Source organism: Grammomys surdaster, unplaced genomic scaffold (genome assembly GCF_004785775.1).
Source record: "Grammomys surdaster isolate TR1022 unplaced genomic scaffold, NIH_TR_1.0 279, whole genome shotgun sequence".
In the NCBI taxonomy this organism is placed as follows: Eukaryota; Metazoa; Chordata; class Mammalia; order Rodentia; family Muridae; genus Grammomys; species Grammomys surdaster.
The window spans coordinates 11,659,738-11,665,173 of record NW_021604720.1 but is presented as its reverse complement, the minus strand read 5'-3'; the positions used below and the strand labels follow the sequence as shown (position 1 = coordinate 11,665,173).

Genomic DNA, 5,436 nt, shown 5'->3' with positions numbered 1-5,436 from the left:
ATGTATTGGTGAAGGTCAGTCCGTCCTGACAAATGTCTTATTTGGGTACAGGATATTGATAGCACAGGAGGCTATGCCTGTGTTGGAATGAAAGATTACATGTAGGAAATTTCTTTGCACACTTTAAAAAGTGCAATCTATTAAACAAATGAACTTCACTAAAAGAAAGTGGAAGTCTCAATGTTCGAAATATTATCACTATCACAAAGAATGGTTTCTCCTAAAAGAACATGTGAATACTGACCAGTACTCCATCTTTCACAAGTCTAAAAATATTATTTCAAAATTCACAGTGGCACAGAATTCTGGTCAGTACCACTAGTACCCTAACATCTAGGCAATAGCTATATAACAGTTCAATTTCGATTCTAAAGAGATAACTAGACTCGAAGAACTAGAATTTAAAGGTTATTCTTACATTATAGCAAGGTATTTGTCTGGCCTAAAATGTGTGGATCAAAGAAAGAGAGAGAGGCAGGCAGGCAGGAGGAGAGAGAGAGATAAGGATCAGGAACACAGATCCATTATTTACTTACTGGCAAAACGAAGGTAACTATTTATAAGATTAGAAACTGTTGCTTGCTTCTTCCTAAAATTGTTTGGTTTTAGCCACACTCTTACGTCCATCCAAGCAGAAATAATCTCCATATGCTAAGTTCTAATAGTACCTGAAATAATTCTACAGTAGAAACATATTCTATACATTGTTACCTGGTATGGCTATTTAAAATGGGAAAATAGGGGGACGCGGGGCGCGCTATCGGGCGGGGGTGAGGTTCGGGCCGGTTGTGCCGTTGCGAGACTGCAGCTGTAGTCGCTTCGGCCGGTCAAGAATTATACCCTGACTATAAATTGGAGAAGCCAGTGGTGCTGCTGGTGTTTTTCGGAGGCAGTTCAAGTTGAATCATTAATTCTGCTAAGGTGTAAACGCTTCCAAGATGTCAAAAACAAACAAATCCAAGTCTGGGTCTCGCTCTTCTCGCTCAAGATCTGCATCCAGATCTCGGTCTCGTTCATTTTCAAAGTCTCGGTCCCGAAGCCGATCTGTCTCTCGTTCAAGGAAGCGCAGGCTCAGTTCTAGGTCTCGTTCCAGATCATATTCTCCAGCTCATAACAGAGAAAGGAATCACCCCAGAGTGTATCAGAATCGAGATTTCCGAGGTCACAACAGAGGCTACAGGAGGCCCTATTACTTCCGTGGGCGAAACCGAGGCTTTTATCCATGGGGCCAGTATAACCGAGGTGGCTATGGAAACTACCGTTCCAATTGGCAGAACTACCGGCAAGCATACAGCCCTCGTCGGGGCCGTTCTCGATCCCGGTCCCCAAAGAGAAGGTCCCCTTCACCACGGTCCAGGAGCCACTCTAGGAACTCTGATAAGTCATCCTCTGACAGGTCAAGGCGCTCCTCATCTTCCCGGTCGTCCTCCAACCACAGCAGAGTTGAGTCATCTAAGCGAAAGTCTACAAAAGAGAAAAAGTCCTCTTCCAAGGATAGCCGGCCATCTCAGGCAGCTGGTGATAACCAGGGAGATGAGGCTAAGGAGCAGGCATTCTCTGGAGGCACCTCTCAGGATATAAAAGGGTCTGAGAGCTCAAAGCCATGGCCAGATGCCACCACCTATGGCACTGGTTCTGCATCACGGGCCTCAGTTTCTGATCTGAGTCCCCGGGAGAGAAGCCCAGCTCTCAAAAGTCCCCTCCAGTCTGTGGTGGTTAGGCGAAGGTCACCACGCCCTAGCCCTGTGCCAAAACCTAGTCCTCCACTTTCTAATGCATCCCAGATGGGCTCAGGTGGTGCTGGATATCAGTCTGGAGCACACCAAGGTCAGTTCGACCATGGCTCTGGGTCTTTGAGTCCATCCAAAAAGAGTCCTGTGGGTAAGAGTCCACCAGCCACTGGCTCTGCATATGGTTCATCTCAGAAAGAAGAGAGCCCTGCTTCGGGGGGAGCAGCATACTCAAAAAGGTATTTGGAAGAGCAGAAGACAGAGAATGGAAAGGATAAGGAGCAGAAGCAAACAAATGCTGATAAAGAGAAGCTGAAGGAGAAAGGGGGCTTCTCTGATGCTGATGTCAAAATGAAATCTGATCCATTTGCTCCCAAGTCGGACACTGAGAAGCCCTTCCGAGGCAGCCAGTCACCCAAAAGGTATAAGCTCCGAGATGACTTTGAGAAAAAGATGGCTGACTTCCACAAGGAAGAGATGGATGAGCAAGATAAGGACAAGAGTAAGGGAAGGAAAGAACCCGAGTTTGATGATGAGCCCAAATTTATGTCTAAAGTCATAGCCGGTGCAAGCAAAAACCAGGAGGAAGAGAAGTCAGGCAAGTGGGAGAGTCTGCATGCAGGAAAGGAAAAACAGAGGAAAGCAGAGGAGCTGGAGAAGGAGCCTTTCACAGAGAGATCCCGAAAGGAGGAGCGTGGAGGGTCCAAGAGGAGCGACAGTGGGCACAGGGGCTTTGTGCCAGAAAAGAATTTCCGGGTAACTGCATACAAGGCAGTCCAGGAGAAAAGTTCATCACCTCCCCCAAGGAAGACCTCTGAGAGCCGTGACAAGCTGGGAAACAAAGGAGACTTTTCCTCAGGGAAGTCTTCCTTTTCCATTACTCGGGAGGCCCAGGTCAATGTCCGGATGGACTCCTTCGATGAGGACCTTGCACGACCCAGTGGCTTACTGGCTCAGGAACGAAAGCTTTGTCGGGATCTAGTCCATAGCAACAAAAAGGAACAGGAATTCCGATCAATTTTCCAGCACATACAGTCAGCTCAGTCTCAGCGTAGCCCCTCAGAACTGTTTGCCCAGCACATAGTGACCATTGTTCATCACGTTAAAGAGCATCACTTTGGATCCTCTGGAATGACATTGCATGAACGCTTTACTAAATACCTAAAAAGAGGAAATGAACAAGAAGCAGCTAAAAATAAGAAAAGCCCAGAGATACACAGGAGGATAGACATTTCCCCCAGTACATTCAGAAAGCATGGTTTGACTCATGAGGAATTGAAAAGTCCACGAGAACCTGGCTACAAGGCTGAAGGGAAATACAAAGATGATCCTGTTGATCTTCGTCTTGATATTGAACGTCGTAAAAAACATAAGGAGAGAGATCTTAAGCGAGGTAAATCGAGAGAGTCGGTGGATTCCAGAGACTCTAGCCACTCAAGAGAAAGATCAACTGAAAAGACAGAGAAAACCCACAAAGGATCAAAGAAGCAGAAGAAGCACAGAAGAGCAAGAGACCGGTCTAGGTCCTCCTCCTCCTCTTCCCAGTCATCTCACTCCTACAAAGCAGAGGAGTACCCTGAGGAAGCAGAGGAGAGGGAGGAGAGCACCACAGGTTTTGACAAATCCAGATTGGGGACCAAAGACTTCGTGGGTCCAAATGAAAGAGGAGGCAGAGCTCGGGGAACCTTTCAGTTTCGAGCAAGAGGGAGAGGTTGGGGCAGAGGAAACTATTCTGGTAACAACAACAACAACAGCAACAATGATTTTCAAAAGAGAAGCCGAGAAGAAGAGTGGGATCCAGAATATACACCCAAGAGCAAGAAGTATTACCTGCATGATGACCGGGAAGGCGAGGGCAGCGACAAATGGATGAGCCGAGGCCGTGGCCGAGGAGCCTTTCCCCGGGGCCGGGGCCGGTTCATGTTCCGGAAATCCAGTACCAGCCCCAAGTGGGCCCATGACAAGTTCAGTGGGGAGGAGGGAGAGATTGAAGATGATGAGAGTGGGACAGAGAACAGAGAAGAGAAGGACAGTCTACAGCCCTCAGCTGAGTAGGAGCCACTCTGGATGGAGCCCTTGCCCCCGGGAGAAAGGCACTGGGAGAGGCTGGTGGAGCTAAACAAGGAGCCTCATGAAGATCCTGAAAACCCCACCCCACAACCCACTAGCCACACAGAATCCCTCGACATCAGAGTGTGTCCCCGGTGCCGTCTCACTGGACAGGACAGGATGCTGCCATCGAGCCTAGATCAGGCTCATGAGTCCAGCAGACGACATACACTGGGCTCCTGCTGATGGTGTGTGGGGTGGGGCGGGGTAGGGTAGGGAGAAGGATGCTGATGCTTGGACTTGGTTTTGTCGTCCCACCCCCACTCCACCCCCAATTAGAAACCAAGTTTTCTTCATTTCATTTCATTTGGAACTAAATGGGAATTTGGTTTTCAGTCTCTAACTGTCCTGAGTTTTAATTAAAAAATCCTTATATTTTTTCTTTTCTTTTTTTTTTTTCTTTTTAAGGGATATGTAGTAATATTAGCATGAAGATTTTAATTTGGGCAACTTTGATTCTCACGAGAAAACAAAGCATGTGAATAAAAATTGAAGTGTTCACCTCAGTTTGGGACCAAACTGCTTGGATCTTTGTACAAACTGGTTTTGTATGTTAAGGAGGAGTTTACGGCCTTTCTGACCACCTCGTGTTCCCCTTTCTACACAGCCATGTATCACATGGAGTTGCTTCCAGCCTCCCCATGCACCCTGCTCTTGTCTGATTTCTCTTGGGCTGGGCTTCCCATTCTCCACCAGCAGCTCCAGTATCCCAAACTTTGTAGTCCTGCTGGTCTTCAGCAAAAGGAGTGGAAACTGGAGGGCAGTTTCTGGACGGTTTTCTAAGAAACTTCTGAATTCTATTATCTTTACAAATATAAGATGAGAAAATAATTTTTTCAATATTTTTTATTAATCTTTTTATAAAATGAAAAGAAACGCCTATGGTTAAAGACGGTGGTTATGGCTGGGTGGTCTGTGGGGTTGTGTGTTTTTGGGTTTTTCTTTTTCTCTTTTTTAACCTTATGTTTTGAGTTGAAACATTTTCAGATGTTGGGTCATCCTCATTAAAGGGTCCTTGTGCTTGCCTTCCGGGGCGGCGGTCCCCAGCAGGTGAACCACTGCATCCGTGCACCTGTCGGATGCCAACTGCACCCTCCTTCCTCAGCCTTCGCTCTTGGGTTGTGCATACTTCCCTTTACTTTGCTAATTTCAATAGTTAAGTTGGTTTTACTTGAATGATTCATGTTTAGGGGAGAAAAAAAAACACCCTTAAATTTTTGTTTCAACTCCTCCTGCAAATAAAAACAATAAATGAAGTGGCAGACGTAAAAAAAAAAAAAAAATAAAATAAAATGGGAAAATACCTTTAACACTTGGATTATGGTCAAGTAATTTACATCAAAAATTGGAACGAAGAACTGATGATTATAAAATACTGAATTTTCTATTTAAGCTAATTGAATTTTCCAAAATTGAGTTGTTCCAAATGTAAAATATTTTGTTTTAACTCCAAAGAAAATGAAGGTTAAAAATGAGGAAGACAGCAAAATGTTCTACGTATGTTCTAACATTCAGTTTTACTTCATTTAATCTTTTTTAGGATATTTATTTTTTTATTCTCTCTCCCTCTCCCTCTCCCTCTCCCTCTCCCTCTCCC

The 5,436-nt window shown here is 45.5% G+C and overlaps 1 pseudogene across 1 annotated transcript; it reads left to right on the top strand.

Moving 5' to 3' along the window:
* Nucleotides 1–747: 747 nt before the first annotated feature.
* On the top strand, nucleotides 748–4,345 carry LOC114629313 (annotated as a pseudogene). Its single transcript, XR_003712629.1, has one exon. The product of XR_003712629.1 is annotated as a thyroid hormone receptor-associated protein 3 pseudogene (transcript).
* The last annotated feature ends 1,091 nt before the right edge of the window (nucleotides 4,346–5,436 follow it).